This window comes from Strigops habroptila, chromosome 6 (genome assembly GCF_004027225.2).
Source record: "Strigops habroptila isolate Jane chromosome 6, bStrHab1.2.pri, whole genome shotgun sequence".
Taxonomy (NCBI): domain Eukaryota; kingdom Metazoa; phylum Chordata; class Aves; order Psittaciformes; family Psittacidae; genus Strigops; species Strigops habroptila.
The window spans coordinates 54,139,762-54,164,432 of NC_044282.2; positions in this window are offsets into that span (position 1 = coordinate 54,139,762).

Below are 24,671 nucleotides of genomic sequence, written 5' to 3' on the forward strand. Positions count from 1 at the left end.
TTCCTTTTTAGCACACCTGAAACCAATTGAAAGTAAATTTGGAAAGCAACCTCTTTAATTTTAATAACTGTAGAAAAAAGGGAGTCCCAAAAGTCCAAGCTATTCTTTTAATAGACCTTGGAATATATCTTACTATTTTGGAATATAGGAAGGAAACACTGGGTTCAGCAGAAAAATCAGATGTTTTTTTCTTTCTTTTTTTTTTTTTCCTTTAAATGGGTATCCCTACCCATTCAATCCTATTTCATAGTTTAGTTTGTTTGGGTTTTAAGATGTCCTGGGTTCAGCTGTAGCAGTTATTTTTCTCCTTCTTAGTAGCTGGTGCAGTGCTGTGTTTTGGCTTTAGTCTGAGAACAATACTGATAACACACCGATGTTTTAGTTGTTGCTAAGTAATGCTTACCCCAACCAAGGACTTTTCAGTCTCACGCTCTGCCTGTGAGAAGGGGCACGGGAAGCTGGGAGGGAGCAGAGACAGGACACCTGACCCAAACTAGCCAAAGGGGTATTCCATACCACAGCACGTCATGCCCAGTATATAAACTGGGGGCGAGTTACCCAGAAGGCCCAGATCGCTGCTTGGGTCGGGCTGGGTATCAGTCAGCAGGTGGTGAGGAATTGTATTTTGCATCACTTGTGTTTACTGTTATCTTTTCCTTTTGCCTTTTTAGTTTTATATTCTCTCCCCTTGTTATTTCCCTTATCATTATTATTATTGGTGGTGGTAGTAGTAGTTTTGTATGGTACCTTAGTTACTGGACTGCTCTTATCTTAACCCATGGGAATTCCATTCTTTCAATTCTTGTCCCCATCCTGCCAGGAGTTGGGGGGAAGGAGGGGATGGGAGGAGTGAGCGGCTACGTGATTCTGAGTTACTGGCTGGGCTTAAACCATGACATAAGATCAAATATAAATTATGATGTCTCCTGAAAACCAAATCATCAAAGCTTTTCATACATTTATCGTAGCTTTAATGTGTTTTAAAAAAAGTCATAATAAAGAAGGACTAGAAATCTTTCTGTATCACAGCTTTTATGCTGATCTTTATCCACTCAGTCTTAGCAGAAAATATATATGGACATAATCTCTATTAGATGACAATTTTGGTACTTCTTAGACCTTTCAGTGTAACGTGTGTTATTGACCTATCATCTGGCCTAGATACAGTGCTGAATACTCTGCTCAGATGAGCAGATCCTTACTTAATATCAAGGTTTTTCTCTGGTTTAGTATAAGCAGAAATACTTTTGGTCTTGTTTCCTGTGCCACATAGACTGTTGTAGGTTTTAAAGTCTTCATGCTGTAAAAACTGGTTACGGTGTGGTTCCTATAAATCCTGTCCATGCAAACAGTAGTGCTCTTAAATATACCATACTGATAAGAATAAAAGAAGGTGGAAAATCAGACATGAATAAATAGCATTGCAGAAAAGAAACTGTTATTTTGCAACCAGTAAATGTATAAAAATGTTCATCAATAGGAATGTCACACTGTATCCAAGGATAAGAGGAAGGAAAAAAGAAATCACATTTAATAATTAGCATTTGCTCAAAATTAATCCTTAGACCATGTAGTATACAAAATATTGTGAACATAAATTCATTTCAAAGCTCAGTGGAAACAGTGGCATTTCAGATATCAGTACATCAAAACTGCTAGAGATTCTGGTTAATTTTAAAGCAAATACTGAATATGTAATTGTAAAACTTTTGTGAGGTTTTCTCATTCCTGTGATAATTAAATCTGCTGTAATAGACTATGAAAGGTAAAAAATGAGAATCTAATGCTTACAGCTAACTTGAATACATCTGCAGGTTGAGTGTTTACTAGAAAAATGTAGATAAAAATTTCACTCTGAAATAAATATCAGATATTTTCAGAGCAATGGGATCCATTTCCATCGGAGCCCTTCTGACTGCTACTTGGAATGACACAGTATTTTGAAAAACTCCTGGAAGATATCTTTTGTCTCATGGTTCAGAGAAACCTTACATAGCCAAGAAACAATAGATAAGAGCTTCTTACAAACTTAAATAGGATCTTCAGCATGCTGTGACACTATTTATATTGCTTCAGAATTTAATGAACTTTTCAGAGTGTCAAGAAGAGAATTATGTATTTAGGGAAAATGGGAAAAAAATCAACGAAAGTTATTCTTATGGTACTCCACTAAAAGAATCAGAATTCCTTACATAAGCAAACTAGTTTACTGTTCTGGTACATGAGAAACAAAGGTCACCAGATCTATATCTTTGGAATTAGATTCTGTGTATATATGAATTAACTCAAGATCCACATTAAAAAAAAAAAAAAAAGTAAAAAAATCCCCGATCTGTTAAATATGAGATCTAAGAGGAAAAACTGTTTTGAATGTGTAACCTGTTTTTCTCATACTTCCTGAAAAATACTGGAGAAAATCCCAGAATTCAGTGAAAGAGGTTTTTACTTGAATGCTAGAAAGATATATGGGTGCTTAATTTAAGTTCCAGTATTGATAAATAACTTTAATGAAGAACTGATGTAGAGATGGCTCCAAATCTAATACTGAACTAAAACAAATGCAGAAGATGCATGCAGAAATTCCGCAAGTAGTGAGAATGGGACAAACAATGAGATAAGACCAGTTTTCCCGCAAATGCTGATGTCAATTATGATTACCGGTGTATGTCAACACTGAAGATGTGAGACCACAGGAAGTGAAATCTTGACACAGTTTTTGTAATACTCTTTTGCTGTGCTTGAAATGAATCCTGGCTAGAAAATTATGGCTAAGCTATTATAGGAGTTGTTTGTTTGTATGGCATGTCAGAAGTAAATTGACTCCAATCTTTACTAATGGAAAGCTGACAGCGAATGGGACAGTAATTTCTGTGTGCCATATGGGCACATGAATATTTTCTAATTTTGTTCCATGAATATTATCTGTTCCTTTTTGTATGAGCAGATTGTGTTATAATTATTAGTACTGCTTCTGGCTGAAATAAACAAAATATGATCATTGGAAGGTTAAATGAGAAAAAAAGACAATGACACCCTCTCTGCAATGGAAATTATGCAATAAATCAGAAAGGACTGTGACACACACATTTTTTAAACTACATTATTTGTGAAGCATTGCAAATCAGAAGACAGGTGGTTTGGTGTGCAGTCAGGTGGAAGGTTCTGGAGAAGGAGTTAAAACGGGACTCCATTCCAGGAAAATATCTCTGGCCTTTCACACCACCACTTTAACGAAGAACCCATTTTTGTGCGCTTTTCTGCAGAGCCCACAGTTTAATTGGAAGCTGCTTGCCACAGACCCATATGATTTTTTCTTTTCCCTGTGGAATGGACCATCCTGGCTAACAAGATAAACAACATTAAAAAAAGGTTGTGCTTTTGAAACCTATAACAGAAATATTGGCTATATGGGGCACAAATTTTGGAGAAGGCAGACACTAAGTGCCAGGTACTCCATAGCATGAATCCCAGTATGATAAACTGCAAAAAAATAGGAAAAAAAAAAAAAAAGGAGCTGTTATACCAAAGCTTTTATGCACTTGTTTAAAGCTCATTGGCTTCAGTTGTAAATGATTAAGCCCTGCTTAGGAAAGATAGTATTATTAATATATTTGAAGTTTCACTCATGCTTAAAGGATTTGCTGAGTCTAGGAAAGCCTTGGGAAGTCCTCAGAGCCAACATGTCTGATCTGTTCCTAGCAGTGCTATTCAGACTCACAGTTAAAGAACATAAAGGTCCTGTATAGGTAACCTGATCATAAATGTATCAAGATTACATTTATAATAACACATCCATCTTAAAGGAAATTTCAAAAGATATTAGAAATTGAATTGCATTTAAACTTCATTTAAAAGAAGATTAAGTTTTAAAGAGAGACAAAAGTTACATGCAGCCCAAAAGTAATTTATACACCCGCTACTTAATAGCCTCTTATATGCTTTAATAATTTAAACTACTTATCAATGGGAATGTCTTCTGTGTATACTTTAATTATTGCTGTTAGTATATTTTCTGGCCTTTTTCATGTAGCATGCCACATGTACTCAGTATGCCTCCAGAGCCTATTATCACTGCTCCTCTTGTATAATAAACTTCTTATCTGTGAGAATATGACCTTGACACAGTGAAAAAAAAAAGTCTTTTAAAGAATAGCTCAATTAAAATCTAATACCTCCATTTAGGATTTGATTTCATTACTATTCATAAGATCCTACAACACTATTTGAGTCATGAGTTCTCATGCATCTCGAATATTCGTTTCAACAGGAGTCATTGCAAAAATAATTTTTATTCTTCTCTCTATCCTATTGATTTTCAGTCACCATGGAGCTCTCTTTGTTGACTTTGCAAAGGTCTCTGTTGAAACTTCATGCTATTGTTATAATAATTGTTGATCGGAATCCATTTGGAACAGGTAAATTTAAATCCAAAATAGGTAGAGGTGGGTAGTAGCAAAATTACATGCAAACCTGCGTTCACATCTGCAGTTTGTATAGGCAACATTAAATGGGCTAAGAAGATAATATAATACACAGGACTGTCACTCAGGAGCGTGAAGTTGCACTTCCACCACTGATGAATTTTAGACAAGTCACTTAACTGTAATGTTTGTTTACCCAGGTGTAAATGAGAGTAATAATTGTCTACCTTGCAGAAGGTTATGGTTCTCAATTAATTTATTTTGCAAAATGTTCTAAGACAGACGAAAAGCCTTACATGCATGAAGTGGAAAGCAACATTTAACTGAGCCCTAAATTTGCCTTTAGAGTTATTGAATTTGCATCATCATGGACATTCACCCTTTTGAAACAATCTCCTTCTAGGTTTTAAATTTCTGTTTTCTTAATCAGTGTATGTATTTTCTGTCTTCTCTCTTCCTGGTTTCAAAACAGCAAGCTTAAAAAAAAAAATCAAGAATACCAGTTAGTAAAACAAGGTCAAAGAACTGAATTCACTGGAAGCTTCAAATATCTTTAACAAAAAAGTCAATAAAATTATCTGCAAATTGCATGCCATGAAGGGGGAGCACAGAGAAGGAGTACACACTGAACTGAATAAACAGAACCTTCAACAAAGATATTATGTGTAAAGTGAGCACCTACAATGAGTGGGAAAAGGGAAAATAACACCAAGAACATCCTACAAATCAAAAAGTGATTCAGATAAAGTAAGGATAAATGGCAGGCTGTCAAAAATCAAGCTCAGTCCAACCTTGCAAAGAATATGACCATGATTAATAAAGATTTTTAGCTATATGTAGAAAAGAAGCAAGAAAGATAAATAATATGTATGTTCCAAACCTTAAAAAAATACTTCATCTTTCACTGAAAATGAGTATGTGGAACAAAGGAAGACACACAGAGATTGTATAATTGAGAAAAATATGTTAAGAAGAAAATTATAATCTGAATTACTACACCCAAGGTAAACTAATTTTCAAGTGCAAATTGTAAAACTGATAAATTCCAGTTCAGAATATGGAAGTAAGTGGTACACTGGATTAATTGTGAATTTGTGTCAATATCCAGCATGCTGAAGATAGAAAAGCTTGATTTGAAAACTGCATATATGATAAATATCTGCAAAGGGCAGTTGGGAGTAATTGAGGTAGACACTAACTTGCTAACCTACCCTTAGCCATATACAAAACCAGCAGGTTTCATGGGAAATAATTAGAAACATTGAGATATATAGAAAGGGAAAAAAAATATAATGCAGAAGAATGTGACAGACTGACATGATAGCTTTTGCTTGTTAAAATAATTGATTTTCCAGACAAAGATATAGAAAAATAACATATTTCAGTGAAGTATAGGAAATTGGTGCTGCATAATAGACTACTTGCTAAACTGGATTAGAGTAGTAGAAATTGAAAGGCGGACTAGGAACTGATTAAAGGGGAAATAAGAGATAGTTGCTCAGAGATAGAAAGGGATGACTTGTGGGGTTTTTGTTTAAAAACAGTTTTGGGATCAAACTTGGCTGGTATATGCTTTAATGAGTTTGCCATAAGAATATGCTAATAAAATGAGCGCACAACATCATTTGAAGCCATCAGCGCACATGATAAGAAATAAAACATGCAGAGCATGCAACGGTGCAAAAAACTGAAGTAAGGTATGTCATAAGGCAGTTAATAATGTAAGACAGTATGATAAATTTGGTGACTACTAAAAAGAATTGCCAGTGCAAACAGTGTTTGTTGGGTGAAGATGACATTGGTCTGGTTGACATGCACAATTCTGATGTAAGGTCAGACAGTATAAATGCAATCTTATAACATATCAGTCGAGGGGTATTTAGTGATGATAGGCAAGTGTTCAAGCAGAGCACAGCTAACACTTTTTCTGTGTCTGACTGCATATGAGTTATTGTCAAGAAATATGAACTCAGTGAAAGAAACATGAAGAAGAGCTTGCAGAATGATCAGAGCAGAAACTGTAAAACAGAAGAGCATGGCTTGTTTAGCAAATCAGACACCTAGGATCTTATGATTTTTGAATGCGACCATGAGAGATGCTTACCAGTGACCTGTGCAGCCTGGACTCATCCTTTGTCCTGTATTCCTTTGTACTGTACATATGTAACCGTGGTCTGCATAGGTGTTTCTGACACAATATAAACCAGTTTTTACCATTGCCTTCAGCTTTGAAATCACTGAGCTGCTTTCCTTTCTTCTTAATACTAAGAAGTTACAGAAAAATAAAAAAAAGTCTTGTTATCAGGTTGCCAGCAGTATTCAGAATTAACTGGCTGATAATGTGGTTTGGATATCTTTTTCAGTAAGCTTATTCTCCATGGTATTAAAGAGATTGTCTGTTCAGTACATTATTTAGGAACTTGGGTATCTAATGATCTCTGTCAGACTTTAAGTTGCATAGGGCATGATGGATAAGGTTGTCCTACTTTGACATTTCTCTCTATGTAAATTATAATATTGTTAATCGAAAAATTAACAAAAAATATTAAAAATCAGTTAAATATTTTTTTCATAATTTGAAGGGCTGTAGTGCTCTTCCTAACTGATTCTTTGAGTTTAGCTAGAATTAATGTTGTCAGGATTAGCATCTGATTGATAGTTTGACACTACCCATTTCTGACTCTTCACTGGAGTTATTTCGTTTTGGGTTCAGTGGCACTTGCACGAAGTGAAGAGTTTAAAATTATTTCTGATGTCTCCAGCAAAAGGAAGGTCAATTAGCTTCTGAGAAAGAAAATGTACGAGCCAAATATGCTGCAGTATACATTGAAATATCTAGAAATAAGTGGAAAGAAGGCACTACTATACACTTACAGCTGATGACAACAACAGTCTTAGCAGTGGAAAAAAAACCCTAATTATTTGAAGTAAATCGCTGAAAAGCTTCTGTCTCCTAAAGAGGACTCAATACAGCTTGTCTGTAAAGAAATAAACATAATGTTGTCTATGCTAAGCAATCAACTTCTATGTCTCTGCAGAAGAGAAAAGAGTACTTTTCCAGTGATCACTAAGTAATACTACTGCATAATGCGAGGGTGCGACACTGAACTCTTTGCTTGATTATTTCAGATAGGTTGGTGATTGGAGCTTCTTTTTTGAACCATGGGCAGGCCCTATAACCTGCTGCTTAGTATCCACTGACTCAGTGGAGAAGTTGTTACAACCTTGAAGAATCATGGTCCTTAAGAATAATACTGCTGCCACCTTAGAGGACATAAGGGAGGAAATAAAAAAAGACTTTGAGAGAGCAGGTGTTTTATTAAAAACCATCTCTGTCTTTTCTGGCTGTCCTCTCCTACTACTACGAGATTCCACAGAAAAAGAACTCTTAGCATATACAAAACTTGTAGAGCTTTAATAATGATTATTTTTGCCTGTAGTGGTGATATAATACTATATTATTTCCTATAGGTTGATTTTAAATCCATATTCATATTCTTCCTTCATTTTTATGCAGTTTTGGGTTAATTAATCCAAACCTCTATTTACATATTACAGCACTATCTTAATTTTATTTCTTTCAAATTACAGAGGATATTTTCAGTATGATGGGAGATTGCCTGTAAGGAAAACGTTTGCAGTAGTAGAAGTCCCTGCACAACAGTTTTAAATAAAAGTTAGAATGTTTTAAATCCTCCAGTAAAATCTATTCTGAGCATCATTGCATCATTACATCATTAAAAGGTAGATCTGATGTACCTGTTTCTGATAAAAATACCAACCTGGATAAAACCCCCATGTTCTTAAATTCCAATTTTTTATGTGGATTTGGTTTTGTTTTGTATTTTCAGTGATGAAAACAATATGTCTATTTGCAAAATCCTCAAAGCATTTTCCCCTTTATCTTTTTTTTTTTAAATCTAACATCTTAAAAGTCAACACATAGTTTGTGTCTGTAAGTGTCCACCTGTCTGTCCTTCCAATTCCTTTATAAAGTTTAATCCTGTTGATTGAGTTCTACAAGAGAAGTAAACATCTCAGACCTATGAAGTTCCTTGAAATTTAATTAAACATACCAGCTAAGAAGAGCAGAGAAAGCTCTCACTTGCTGCCACTCCGAAAATGCTTCAGGATACAGTTATTTCTTCTTAGACAGTAGTCAATCCTCTTAAAATATAGCCATTAGAGGTGCCTGCAATTGTGGAAAATCTTCATATAAAGCACATATGTTCTTAAACATCAAAGTAAATAACATAGGAGATGCAAAACTACAAAAATTTTTTCCTTAATTCTCACATTCCTAGTTTTACAAGTTTCCTTTGTCTTGTTATCTCAGTGTAGTCTGATGCGAGGGGAATCTTAACATCCATGCAAACTTTTCAGATTTATATTTTTTTCTGAAAACTTCAGGTTAAGATAAGTGTGTGTTTCAAGATGATAGGCAAATTTTTCCAGGTACCTCACTTCTTGCCAGACAATTTTCCTATTTCTACTATACAGTGCCATTAGCCAGCTGTACTATGGGGGCTTGTTATCTGAGCCTAAAGCCAGTCTGCAAAGATACAACCACACCATGCAGATCAGTTGTGAAACTAGAAAACAGTTTGCCAACCCTGAACAAAGCTGAGGCAGCTGTTGCTTGGTTTAGTAAGAAACACTTATAAGGTAGACAGAAACACCTTTTGTTAAGAAATGAAAAAAACAGCGAAGAGGATTTTCAGAACAAGCGATTGACTTTTTGAACACACTGTATGAAATTTTGGTCATGTAAAATTAAATTAAATAAAGGATAGAACGAACATTCATTCCATCAACTGCGCAGAAATGCACGAATTTAAACACAAATGAACATATTGCCGAGGTATCTCCAGAGAGACGCCTTTAACACCGGAGCGGGGGGAAGCATAGCGTCCAGGAGCCTCAGTTCGGAGCGGCAAGAGCGACCGAGGGAGCCTCAAGTGCTCGACAGGACTTGCCCAGGAGCCGGCAGCTCAGCTGACGTGAGCAGCTGACTCACAGGGGGCGGCACCAGGAGTGACGGCACCAGTGCTCAGTGGGGAAAAACCCATCCCAGGGAGCGCGGCGACTAGGGCGGGCAGTCAGGGCGTGGCGCGGCAGCTCGCGCAGGAAGGGAGAGCGGGCAGCGAGCGGGGTGGTCAGCACTCGCCTCAGGACCAGGGCCCGCTCTGGGAGCTCTGCCCCGGCGGTGGCCAGCGTAGGCACGCAGACAGAGCCGATGAGAGGGGAGGCTGCGGCGCAGACCTCGGAGTGTAGAAAGTGCCTCGACTGGTCTCTTGAGGCGAGGGTGCACAATGGACAGGGCTGCACTCGGTGCTCCCTGGTGGAGGTCCTCCTGCAGCAGGTGGCTGAGCTGCGGTAGGCTGTTGGAGAGCTAAAAGATGCCAGGGAAGCTGGGAGGAAGCTGGGCTGCTTGCTCCAGGCCCAAACTGTGCAGGGGCCGCAAACGTCAAGCATTGCTCATATAGGAAAGAAGGACGGCAGCAACCCAGGAAGCTGGGAATTAGTAACGAGAAAAACAAGAAAAGGAGGAAGAGGACAATTAATGACAAGGGACTTCCTCCTAAATCTGATGTCCCCACCCAGAACCGCTTCTCAGTTCTGCAGGGGGCTAATGAGAAAGCACCCACCACACCTAATGAGCATCCTGCTGGTGCACCAGTAAAGAGGATCACTACTGGTGCCTCCAGGAAAAAGTGGCGGGTCATAGTAGTAGGGGACTCTGAAAGGCACAGAGGTGCTCATCTGCTGGCCTGATCCAGTCTCGAGGGAGGTGTGTTGCCTGCCAGGGGCTCGGATCAGGGATGTTGCTGAGAGGCTGCCTGGTCTAGTAAGTTCTGCTGACTATTACCCCCTTCTAGTGGTCCATGTGGGTGCTAGAGATATATATAGTAGTAGCCTGGAGAACATTAAGAAGGACTACAGAGCCCTGGGAGAGGTGGTTAGGGCTCTGGAGCTCAGATAGTTTTTTCATCGATTCTCCAGGACAAAGGGGAGGACCTTAAAAAAGCTAGGCGCATTTGGCAGATTAATAAATGGTTAGAATGGTGGTGCCATAGTCAGGGGTTTGGCTATTTAGAACGTGGGGCTCCATTTGGGAGGCCAGGTCTACTGGAGGCTGGTGGAGCTGGTCTGACAAAGAAGGAGAAGAGCTGTTTTGGTAGGAGGCTTGCCAGGCTGGTCATGAAAGCTTTAAACTAGATGTGTTGGGGAGGGGAGCATTGATCCATCCCAACACTCCTGGTCAGTTGCCAGCACCTGTAATAAGTGCTTGGGGCGATGTAGAGATGTTTCAGCTGCTCCAGCCATTGAGTCGGCTCCACTTGGAGCTCAGCTAAGGTGCCTCTATACAAACGCCCGTAGTATGGGGAACAAGCAAGAGGAATTAGAGATGTGTGCAAGGCTACGGGAATATGATGTCATTGGTATCACAGAAACATGGTGGGATGGCTCCTATGACTGGAATGTCAGAATGGAAGGTTACAGGCTGTTTAGAAAAGACAGGCCAGGCAGACGGGGAGGGGGTGTTGCTATCTATGTCAGTGATAGGCTGGAGAGTATGGAACCCTGCCTGGGGACGGGTGATGAGTTAACAGAGTGTTTGTGGGTCAGGATCAAAGGGAGAACAGCAATGGGGGACATTACGGTGGGGATCTGTTACAGGTCGCCTGATCAAGAGGACTCTGTGGATGAAGCACTCTACAGACAGCAGTAGAGTGCCTCTACTCTGGCACAGCCTCACGCTCGCGGGCCCTTGTCCTCATGGGGGACTTCAACCATCCTGACATCTGTTGGAGGGACGGTACGGTCTGGCAGAAGCAATCAGTTGTGTGGAAGACAACTTCCTCTTTCAAGCAATAGAGGAGCCAACAAGGAGAGGTGCCATGCTGGACCTCATGCTCACCAACAGGGAGGGACTGGTTGGAAATGTGATGCTCCAGGACAGCCTTGGCTCTAGTGATCATGAGATGGTTGAGTTTGAGATCCTCAGGACAGTGAGAAGAGCATGCAGCAAGCTCACTGTCCTGGACTTCAAGAAAGCAGACTTTGGCCTCTTCAGGAACCTGCTTAGTAAGGTTCCATAGGATATAGTCCTAGAGGGCAGGGGGGCCCAAGACTGCTGGTCGATATTCAAGGATCACCTGCTATGTGGTCAAGAGTGTTGCATCCCGACTAGAAGAAAGTGCAGCAGGAAGGCCAGAAGACCTCCATGGATGGACAAGTAGCTGCTGAGGAAACGTAGAGGGAAAAAAGAAGCTTGTAGAAGGTGGAAGCAAGGAAAGGCGGCCTGGGAAGAATATAGGAACATTGCCTGGGAAGCTAGGGGCCAGACTAGGAAAGCTAAGGCCCAGCTAGAATTAAGCTTGGCAAGAGATGTAAAAGATAACAGGAAAGGATTCTATAGATATAGAAATATAGATATAGCAAATAAAAGACAGACTTGGGACAAGGTGGGCCCTCTCCAGAAGCTATAGAGAGAACTGGCTACCCTGGATTTGGAGAAGGCTGAGGTTCTTAATGACTTCTTTGCCTCAGTCTTCACCAGCAAATGCTCTGACCACACCACGAAAGTCTTGGAAGGCAGACGCAGAGACTGTGAGAATGAAGACCTTAGGCCCACTATAGGAGAGGATCAGGTTTGAGACCATCTTAAGAACCTGAATGTGCACAAGTCCATGGGACCTGATGAAATCCATCCGCGGGTCCTGAAGGAGCTGGTGAATGAAGTTGCTAAACCACTGTCCATCATATTTGAAAAATCGTGGCAGTTAGGTGAAGTTCCCGATGACTGGAAGAAGGGTAATATAACCCCCATTTTGAAGAAGGGGAAAATGGAAGACCCAGGGAACTACAGACCAGTCAGTCTCACCTCTGTGCCTGGCAAAATCTGGGAGCAGATTCTCCTGGAAAGCATGCTAAGGCACATGAAAAACAATGAGGTGGTTGGTGACAGCCAGCATGGCTTCACTAAGGGGAAATCCTGCCTGACCAATTTGGTGGCCTTCTATGATGGAGCGACAGAACTGATGGACAGGGGCAGAGCAGTTGACGTCATCTACCTGGACTTGTGCAAAGCGTTCGACGCTGTCCCGCATGACATCGTTGTCTCTAAATTGGAGAGACATCAATTTGATGGATGGACCACTCAGTGGATAAAGAACTGGCTGGATGGCCGCACGCAAGGAGTAGTGGTAAATGGCTCAATGTCCAGTTGGAAACCTGTAACGAGTGGTGTCCCTCAGGGATCGGTGTTGTTACCTGTCTTGTTCAACATCTTTGTTTGTGACATGGACAGTGGGATTGAGTGCGCCCTCAGCAAGTTTGCCGACGACACCAAGCTGTGTGGATTGGTTGATATGCTGGAGGGAAGGGATGCCATCCAGAGGGACCTTGACACATTCGTGAGGTGGGCCGATGCCAACCTCATGAAGTTTAACCAAGCCAGGTGCAAGGTCCTACACCTGGGTCAGGGCAATCCCAGGCACTGCTACAGGTTGGGCAGAGAAGAGATTCAGAGCAGCCCTGCAGAAAAGGACTTGGGGGTGTTGGTTGATGAGAAGCTTAACATGAGCCAGCAGTGTGCGCTTGCAGCCCAGAAAGCCAACGGTATCCTGGGCCGCATCAAAAGAAGCGTGACCAGCAGGTCGAAGGAGGTGATCCTGCCCCTCTACTCTGCTCTCGTGAGACCTCACTTGGAGTACTGCATACAGTTCTGGTGTTCTCAATATAAAAAGGACATGGAGCTGTTGGAGCGAGTCCAGAGGAGGGCCACGAGGATGATAAGAGGGCTGGAGCACCTCCCGTATGAAGACAGGCTGAGAGAGTTGGATCTGTTCAGCCTAGAGAAGAGAAGGCTGCGTGGAGCCTTCCAGCCTTCCAGTGGAGCCATAGCAGCCTTCCAGTATCTGAAGGGGGTCTATAAGGATGCTGGGGAGGGACTCTTCCTTAGGGACTGTAGTGGTAGGACAAGGGGTAATGGCTTCAAACTTAAACAGAGGAAGTTTAGATTAGATGTAAGGAAGAAGTTCCTTTCTGTGAGGGTGGTGAAGCCCTGGAATGGATTACCCTGGGAGGTTGTGGATGCTCCATCCCTGGCGGTGTTCAAGGCCAGGTTGGACAGAGCCTTGGATCACATGGTTTAGGGCAAGATGTCCCTGCCCATGGCAGGGGGGTTGGAACTAGATGATCTTAAGGTCTTTTCCAACCCTTACTATTCTATGGTTCTATGATTCTATGAATATAACAATCTAGTCATGTGTAAATGGAAATAAAATCTATCTCGCACTATGCTATAGACATTAGGATGAAAATAAGAGACCCCAAAACAGAGCAGTAGTTTAAATCTGATTTGTTGCTACCGGGAGTCACCCAGTTAAATCACCACCCCACCTGGGCGTTGTTGAGCATCATTCTCTTGGACATTGAGAAAAATGGTACTAAGCCAGCAAGGGACAGCCAAGGGCAGCAAGCAGGGACCCTTGACCTGTGGCATTTCAGGGGATTTCTGCCCTGCATGGGCTTGGAGATTTGCAGGGAGAAGCACAGGCACATATACATTTGCATCACCCACATCTCCTATGGAGGGGGATGCACCCCGACGAAAGGGATGCTGGTAGCTCGCATGACCTGTGGGGTGTTTGTGGGCTGGCTGTTTAAATAACCATATAATGAATGTGTGCATATGTGATTATAAATTTTGTAATTACTTGTAAAAAGATGTGTAGATATTAGTCCACATACAGCCTCCACATAGGCTGGAGCCCCCAGCATAAGAAGGGCATGGACCTGTTGGAGCTAGTCTATGGGAGGCCATGAATATGATCAGAGGGCTGGAGCCCTCTTCTGTGGAGACAGGCTGAGAGAGCTGGGCTTGTTCAGCCTCGAGAAAAAAGGCTCTGGGGTGACCTTAGAGCAACTTGCAGTGCCTAAAAGGGGCCTACAAGAAAGCTGAGGAGGGACTTTTTGAAAGGGCATGTAGGGATAGTATAAGGGGGAATAGCTTTAAACTGACAGAGAGTAGATTTAGGTTAGCTATTGGGAAGTTCTTTATTGAGGGTGGTGAGGCACTGGAACAGCTTGTCGAGAGCAGCTGTAGCTGCCCCATCCCTGAAAGTGTTCAAGGCCATGTTGGACTGGTCTTTGAGCAACCTGGTCTAGAGGAAGGTGTCCCTGCCCATGGCAAGGGGGTTGGAATGAGATGATCTTTAAGGTCCCTTCCAACCCAACCATTCTATTATTCTATTATCCTGTTGTTCTATGATTTTATGAATTTATGATATATTAACATTTTGTATGTGCGCAGTGTTATGGTTTATGTGTTGCATTGCTGATATTGATCCTGAATGTATAGTTCACTGATTGACAATTAATTACTTGCCATTAGTAATTCAATAAACTGCTTCGATTCTGATCTGATTTAGACAACGCGAATTTTTCCCTGTGACATGAGCATAATGACGATTAGCCTATATTAGTGTAGCTAGGTGTGACAAAATGCATATGTGGTCCAGACTGAAATACACATTCATTCTACTTTTTATTGGTTCAATGCAAATGGTAAACTACCATGCCAGAGTGATTAATTTCTACCTAATTATATCATTACTTTGCTATGCAATATAGGTAAAACAATCGTTGAAGCCAGAAATAATTTTTTAAATAGAATTAATTGACCCAGTAGCTATGATTGAATCAAGTAATTATTTTATTGATTATAAATCCAGTTCATGCTAAAATGAGCTTTAGCTTTTCATGACTAGGATCTCATAATCCTACACTCTAATGAAAAAATCAATGACATTACTTTGAAAATCTATTTCAAAGAAGACAAACAATGAATGAATTTTTAGGACCTGCACTTTCCACTTAAAGTTTGGAAAAAACACCTATCCCCAATGCAGTGCACTTCTGCCAGGAAACTAAAAAAATTACTTATAGCCAGTCAATACTTCTTTCCAGCTCTGCAGAAAAGCGCTTTATAAGTTGTTAATGCAATATTTATATTATGAAGCTTTACAGACTACACTCGTCTGATTGTATTATTTGATGCAACCCACTCTACAATCAATGCAGAGAGACAGATGTACCCAGAAGACATGTGGAATGCTGCAGCCACTCTCCCATTAAGGAGTTGTATGATTTGGACAGTGACTCCTGAGCCACTTTCATGGCTGGCTTTAGCAGCATCCAGAATTTCAGGAACACAGCAGCAAAATTTGATGGACACCATTACTGAATCCATGTATTGTCTTGCACAATTTCTTCTGTTAAAGAGGAGAGAGGACAAGGAGTAGCAAAAAGTTCACACATCTGTGTTATCAGGGAAGATAAGCAAAGTGATGGTGTAAGATGCAGCAAGTGCAATGACGTTAAGATACACATGGAAAAGATGTTGAGATACTCAGAGGACTGAATCCTTGGAGTTGCAAGTATGGCAGAACACTTCCAACTCCATTTTACCTCTGACAAATTCTTTCTTCATCTGTAGATCAGCTGATGAGGAAATTTGTCTTTTTAGAAGGGTTCTGGGTTTCAGAAGTATGCGTGGTCCTGCTCTGAAAAGTGTCACTGCCTCCAGGGGATGGGGCAGAGGAATGCTTATCTCCTCCCTCTTGCAAGGATTTGTTTACCTTCCAAACTGTCAGATAATACCACCTGCTTTCTTACTTCCAGTTCTGTAGCATGTAAGGAAACATGGTATATTGGTAGAGCACATACAGCTGCTAATTCTAGGACGTAATGGTCTAGAAACTTAAGTTTGGCATTAAGGGACATACCCAACATGAAATTTAAAAGCTGGTATGCAAGATCAGCTTCAGTTCAATTGGAGAACCCCTTAAGCCAGGCCCGGGACCAAAGGTTTTGAGGAAAAGGGTGCATTTAACAACATTTGGTAGGATAACTGATAAATAAATATCACGGATGGAGTGATGCACTTTGCTCATAAGAAAGAATCACCAATATGTTTGTTTATGTATACCAGTGACTTAACAAAGTTTGATGAAAAATGTGACAGTGGGTACACTTGATTATTTACTGCATAGAGGACAGGGTCAGACAAAATTGTCAGGGAGGCCCTCCCATTAAGCCATGAGATTCAGAAAGGACCTCATTGCCTTCTGAACTCCTTCTCAGAGGGGAGTTTAGGTGTGGCTGTGACTTAGTCCCAAACTCGGTCAGCAGTTTATGACTAAAGGATTATTATGTGCACAAGCAATCCTTATATGGGATTTAGCTGAGATTTCAAAGTTTCAGTGTGTACACTTAACCTTATCTGTGGTGATAAGGATTCTCTCCAGCTCAAGGAGTAACTTTAAGAGACATCCCTACTTAATGGGAGACCTGGTGTGCAGCCCAATGCTATGCAGGAGAACTCAACAGGCCCTGGCCTGTCTACTATGGAGTAAGATGGTTGATTAGATGGTTGATGGTATAGTCATATTTGATACTGACTAGATGTTAGTTTCTTCCAAATTTGGCTTAAGTCAGATATTGACCATCACTGTGGTTGGATGGGCATATTGCTCATATGAGCATTGCTATTGTGTTGTTGTCTGTCTCCCCTGAATCCACTTTGAGCTGGATGAAGACATCATGACCAGATGCATCCATTACAACTGCCAATGGTGGTTATAGTTTGAGCAGGGTTATGGGAAATAAAGGTCTGGTTGGGGTGGGTGTGGGGAAGAAGCACGCCATCACAATAAGACACAAGCAGTAAATAACTTGTTATCAATTGGGATTTTGACATGGGCTTGCTCAATTTTAGCTGTAGACAAGCTGTAGACAAGCAACTGGGTGAAAAGAAGTACATACAAAGAGTGGTATAGATCTATAAAGGGAGTTCTGCCTGTATACCCAGCATTATTAAACAATGTCACTGGAAGCTTGGGCAGAGAAGCATGGATACGTAGTACATGGATGTTGCGCTAGATGCAGCTTTTGGCATATAAGTGCAATTCCCAAGTCACAGATACTTCATGGCGGATGCCCTTATGGTTGGATGTGCAGTTTATACACAGATAGGTGGACAGCCAATTTCCTGATTTTGGAAAGAAACAAACCATGTGGGATTGTTGTGGTGGGAAGGGAGGGACGGAAATGACTCCAGGTTACCCAAGACCTTGGTACACACTCTGAAGTTTCAGGACTCCTGAGAGAAATTGCCATATTCTGACTGAAGAACACTTGGATTTCTCCCTCCTTCCTTGCCCTATTTCTTCCGTACACTCAGATATGTGGAATATGTGTCTTCTCTGCAGGAAGATAATGACATGTGCCTTACGATTTCCTGAAGATTGGCTTTTCCTCAGGCTGACGAAACTAGCAGAAAGCTTGCAGGTGGAACCAAGTTGTTATTGATACTGATAATTTTTTCATCACACATAAACTTATTGATTTCCAGGCAGCTTCCTGTTCAAAAAGCTGTACAAGCTGGGATCTATCTATTAGAGGCATATTCTGGAATAGTCAGAAGTCAAGAACATTTCATCTAGTGAGTTCTGCTGAAGGATATGCAGTGTCTATACATTGTCATGCATGTCCTTTATAGGAACACTTCCTTACCATTCTTTTGTCCCATTGCCATTGAAAAGATAGAAATTGAAGCTTCTGGAAACCTTTAATGCATTTAATGATAATCATAGCAATAATGTGATACTAGAGTGATTACAGACTCTTTTATTCACACTGACTGAAGTTCACCCTCTGGCCTTGCCAAAAGTCCCTTACCTATAAAATCAGTGATCCCCTGAACTTCAAATACATCTGGTACATGTCAGATCAAGTAAAGCAAAAACAATATGTAGACTCTGTGTTTGAATGCTTTTACTGGGAGTGCAGGTGGAAGGTAAATACTGATGAATAACTATAGAAAAATAGATGTACCTCCTCAGTCTGAGTCTGTTGGCTTACCCCCAACAGTGATAGGGAATGGGCCACACTGGTTGTTTTAATAGCCACCCACTTGCTCTCCCTGAGCCCGGCTATTTTAGATAGCTGAGGAGCGTCGAGTTGTGACTGTTACCCATTATGAAAAGTTGGCATGGCAGAAATAGGAGCAATGCCACACCTTTGTCTGCAGATGCAGAAAAGTCCCACTGAACAATGCTAGAAATGGTCAGTATCAACAACTCTGCAAGCAATATTTTTGAAAGTAAAAAATTGAAAAAATCATTTTTGCAGCTCCTCCTTTCCACTGAAAAAAACAACCCTAAAATTCAGAATGGAAAAGTTTGATTCATAAGATACTAATACACAGAACAAGAATTGTTCTTTTAATATAATGATTACTATTTGGGAAATAGTGTTTCAAAGCACCCAAAATATTTTTGATGAATAATTTCTGTTTGCTCCTGCAATTAAATAGTTGGTTATGTTTAGTGCATTAAAAAGTATGTGAGAAACTTCAATTCCTTGCTTAGATCCAATATATATCAGTTATACTATGCATATCGAGGTTAGCCATGATGTTATGTTTCATTTCATTTTTAGGCCTTTTCTTACTCACACCATCTTTTTTTTTTTTTTTCCTTTTTTTCTTCCCCCCTCTCTCTCCCACCTCAATAATAGAAAGAACAAATATGCACATGGTGATTACCTTGTGCAGGAATCAGAATGGATGCGGAATTGAGCCCAGTGAAATTCATTATAGTGTCTTCTTATGCACTGCTTATGACTTTACTTAATGTTTCAGGCTGAAGTTAAACAGCCTGGGTGCCTGTTTCTGTCACTATGTTTGGAATACAAATGAGAATTGTTCTGTACCTATGAAACATGGATTGAGAGGAGGAAAAATATATATCCATTATAACATTGCAAAACTTTTGGTGATTGTTTCCAGACTTTGTGTCACAGATACCTCTATAATCCCCATGAAACTCCCTGGCATGATGTAGCACAGCAGTGCAGTCTGATTGGTATAGAGGATGCAAAAAGAAGCTGGCATTATCTATCAATGGGACAAGTTGGACCCAGTAGAATAAATTATGTATAACAATAACAAATATCAAATCCTTATAAGATTTCCTTGTATAAGTGGTATAAACGTCAGTGTCGTGGTTTGAGCCTGAAATAAGGCATCGTCATTTAGCATGATCCATTCTGGCACATAATGAGAATCTCTATGCATGTAATGAATCCTAGTACATCTTCGCAGATTGGTAAAATAATGTATGCACAGTAGAGTCTGCAGTCCACGGAATCAATAATTTTCTTAAGTAACTCATAACAGAGCACCCTTGCATTCAGGCAGCTCAGAGAAAAAATGTTTGTGTGGACAAGCCATCAGTACTTTATTTTTTCCCTTGTGAAGCACTCCCAAACAGGAACCATGTGGAGTTACTTCTGCTGGAAACCTAGTTTTTAGCCCTAAGCATGAGATAATTTTTTCTCTCTCTATTTTAAAGGGGGAAAATTATTTAAAGCTGTTCAGAATGCCTGAAAGAGGACGATGAGTTAATATTAACAAGATTCTTCTATTTTGCAGTGGAAATGAAGCTAGACACCATTGATAACCATTCTATAGAAACCACTGAGGCACTCTAAATTGGGAGGTAATTTAGGGCTTTTCTATTAAGGAAATAATGCAGTAAGTAATTGCTTTAATTTTAAATCAAGAAATAAGCTTCTCACTGTTACATGTGTGAAAGGAAAAGAAATTAGTACTTTACTGGAAGAATTAGCAAAAGCATTAAAAGAAAGATCTTATTCCTTTTAAATAAATAAAGAAAACAACAACATTTAAAAAGATTGAAGGTCTGATAAATCAGATATAGTAGTTGTCTTCTTTCCCCCCTCTCCTATTTTGTTGCTGAAAGCAATTAAGTGAATGTGATACTTCCTTACAGAAGCCAACATTTTCAGACTTTAAAGTTTAAAGTTGGAGATGTATATCTGCATTTAAGTACCTGAACAGAATCTTCAGATTCTCAAATAACCCAGTTAGCACCCTGAAAAAGCAATCTGCTCCTGTTAGATTCCTAAAAACAGATTTAGACACCTGCATTTAAAAAGGACAAATATAGCAAGTGTTCTAGCAAGGACAACAAGAAAACAAGAATTCTCTGTAAGTGCAATATGTTACCAAGGAAGAGGGAGATCAAGCAAAGAGCTCATCTGGTGCTTAGCAAGGAGAGGTATCTATTGACAGGTGATGCAAAGAAAAACCAAAGTATTTATTGCATTTTTTGCTTCAGCCTTCACTGACAATAACTGGGTTCATCTGACAGCTCATTATGTCACCATCAGAAATGAGGGGTAAAATCTCAGGCCAGAAGAGCAGCTAGAAGAGCCAATTAGCAGCTAGATAAGTTTAACTGTCTGAGGTTGATGAAATTCACTTTATGGTACTGACTCAGTCTCAAGGTCAGCAACTTTGTGAACTCATAAGGACTCACAAGGCTTCAGAAGCCCAGAAAAGGAAAATGTATTGTCTGTTTTTAATGGGTGTAAGGAATAACCTAGCAGCTGACCTTCAGTTCCTGTGAAAATATTGGAATAAATAATTGAACTACTTGTATACAGCTGGTACATGCTTATAAGGAGATGGAGAACAGCTGAGAACAAATTCTGTCATATATATTCACCTTCCTTCTGTGAGAAGTTAAGAGTTTTCCTGAAAAAGGAGAGGAGAAACAGAGATCATGTGGCTAACCTTCAGCAGGTCTCTCTTAAACAAGCTAAGGAAATATGGCACTGCTGGAAGGGAAGAGTATCATACTGGGGGAGTAGCTATTAAGGTTCACTGCCAAGTTGGAAGGATGCCATAAGTGGAATTTCACAGGGTCTATCTTCAGTCTGCTACCACTCGATACTTCCCTCAATTATTTCAAAAGCATGAAGTGTATACTTATTTAATTACTAATCAGCACCAAGCTAGGAGGGACTACACTAAGATCTGATGAAAGGACTAGAATACAAAATGATCTATACAAATCAGAAAAAAAAGATGAGGAAAAGCAAAAAAAAAAAAAAAGCAATCAAAAAGCCAACAACAAAAACCCCCTAAGATGATTCTTCCAATAGGAGGAAAACAAAATGCTTCTATCAGGCGGTAACAGGTACAGGACTGCACAACACGGAAAGCCAAGCTAGGAACTGTGGGTGATCATGGCACACGTAGGGTGGTGGCCTGGCTGACCTTGGTGCAAGCAGAGTCACAGAATCACAGAATCAGAATACCTAGGTTGGAAGGGACAACTGGGGATCATCTAGCCCAACCTCCCTGCTCAAGGAGGGTCACCCTGAAAACTCAGGATTGTGTCCAGAGAGCTTTTGAATATCTCCAGGGAAGGAGAGTCCACAAAAGCAGGGTCAGGTCTGGGCAGTAACAGTCTCCACTGACTGTTTGGTGAGGTCTGGGAAGTAAAATGAATAAGTCAGGATGAGCAGGGGACAGAGAAGGGTGAAGGCTATGCCACCATGCCAGGCAAGGACTGGGGTCAACACGTGTGTGGTGCTCTGGGGCCCACAGTCGGAGACCTGATGAGGCTGCTTAGACCTTCTAATGGACTTAGGGTCTAGCCAGAAAACTTGACCTTTTGAAAGCACTCAGATTATTTAGAAAAAAAGAAATCTTAAGATCATCCCTTTAAAGGAGGGATAACTTGTCTTCAACAACCTAAACAACAAATGAGTAGAGGAAAAGAGACAAATGAGCTTTCTCTATGTCCATTGTACAGTAAGCAGCAGTGGACTTAAACTGAAGTAAAGGAGAATTGATTTAAATATGAGGGAAACATGAAACATTTTCTAATTATAAAAATAAACAATACTGAAAGAGATTTTGCAGAAAGTAAAATCTCCCTCACCTGTCAGGGCTGTTCTAAATATAGTTGACCATGGCATTGGGCAAGAAAATGGACTGAATGACCTCCAAGCCCCTTCTGATACTATTTTTTCTGATTCGCTAATAATGTTGATGAACATACCCAATGGAACACATATCTACAAGTAATCAGTGAGTTGATTTGTAGAATAAGGTACTAATATAAGACTAAAACACTTTAGTCCTGGGTGATTCAAGTAAACAGAAATAGAACTTACATTTTATACCACAATTAAAAGTCATCTAGAAGAGCTGCTATTTATTAAATCATAAGATGTAATTATTGATACAGAAATATCTATTTCTAGGCAACACGTTTTGAAAATAAGCATTGGTGCTTTTCCGGTGTTTTCTATAAAAGCCTTCAAGATCACAAGTATTGCTAGTCAGAGCAGAAGACATCTCGGTGTTTTTTAAACTGATTTACTCTGTCTATTAATCTTTTTCTACTTGACTGAATTTAATACTGTAAACATTTTTACTCTCAGTTTTAAACCCTGTCTTTTTCTCTAACTTGTTTTTACTATAACTTAAAGAAAGAGCAGCTAGTGATACCCATAGCTTGATACAGAGACTAGGGGCACTAGCTGCCTTATAAAATACGAAGCAGTGTACAAAGTGTACACAGCTAGTATATAGCAGTGTCAGAGGATGGAAGATCCTGATTAACCAAACTGCAATTGCTTATTTATTCATTTGTTATCTAGTTCAGTCCATTGTTGTGGCCAACATACAGTTCCCCATGGAAGCTTATATTACACATTAGTCATAGTATGTAGCCAAGATCTTCTTTAAAAAAATGTCATCCTCTATCTAAAACAAAACTGGCGACATCATTCTCAATTTTCCACCTCCAAAAGTCAGGCATCAAAGCTAAGCTGGAAGAATTTCAGCTGACCATCCATGAGTGGATTTTGGGGCTGTCTGAATAATTCTGCAAACTCCATTAAATATGCTACCTCGGGCTTGGTTTGGTTACCTAAAGATATATATTTAGTACCATGGAAGATGCTCTAAGCTATCTCTGCTGGTCTTCAGATGCCAGTCCAGGTGGCTATAGGCCTCCTGTAATTCCTTTGCCGTATCCATAAACTTCATTTAGGTCTGAGCCCTACATGTCATATGTCTCAAATGGGACTAGAGCCGTGTGCTTTGACAGGTAAATCAAGTGTTATACCAGTGCTGTCTTAAACACCCAGCTGTCATTGAGTTACCAATACCTCAATAACTTTATCTGAAAACAGAATCTCATGCTAGGAGGTAAATATAGTTGTTTAAGTATAAACCTCTAGTACTGTTTGTGACCCTCTGTTGTATTAAAGACACACACATAGGTTGGTAGAAGATTACACCCACCTGGACTGACAGCTGGAATGGGGATTTACATGGCAAACATCTAAAGTTAGAGAAGATATATTCATGTAGACAAAATGTTGGAAATATATTGAGAATTTTAAATTGAGGTTATGTCACAGTAAACCTAACTTTATTTTATAAAATTCCACCAGTCAGATAATCCTAGTTGAAACCACCAGTCTCACAACCTTAGTTTTCTTTCTGCTTTTATTCCTAGTCCTGTTGTGTCTGTAGGCACCATGGAGGAACCACTATTTATTAGAAGAAACAGCAGAGACTAGAGAAGGCAGACTATTCTTGCAGCCTTACTTTTTCCTTTCCCAGAACCTGCCTGCAGATGATATATATTTGTCATATACGATATGATAACATGGCAGCAGGAGATGTTATTATAGCCCATATAGGTGTCTATCTACATCTATACTTTTTTAAACACTGATAACAATATACTTGTGACAGCAGATTTCATAAGCAGACTTGTACCACTTCAGTCACTCATGTTAAGCATCTACCTTCATTTTCCTGTTATTGGGATGCTATTTGCTAACTATCCCTCCTCAGCTATGCACAGAATGAGCTTCGTCTCCCCTAAATTTAGGTCTCTCTAGACACTTGCATGTGCATCAATCACCTTCGGCTCCCTACCCTACATGTTAATGGAGAGAAAACAGCCTCACTCAGACAAGTTTTAAGAATTTTTAAGCTAAAGAAGCTTATAGAAGGTGGAAGCAAGGACAGGCGGCCTGGGAAGAATATAGGAGCATTGCCCGGGAAGCTAGGGACCAGGTTAGGAAAGCTAAGGCCCAGCTAGAATGGAGTTTGGCAAGGGATGTAAAAGATAACAGGAAAGGATTCTATAGATACGTAGCAAATAAAAGACAGACTTGGGACAAGGTGGGCCCTCTCCAGAAGCTATCAGGAGAACTGACTACCATGGATTTGGAGAAGGCTGAGGTTCTTAATGACTTCTTTGCCTCAGTCTTCACCAGCAAATGCTCTGACCACACCATGAAAGTCTTGGAAAGCAAATGCAGGGACTGTGAGAATGA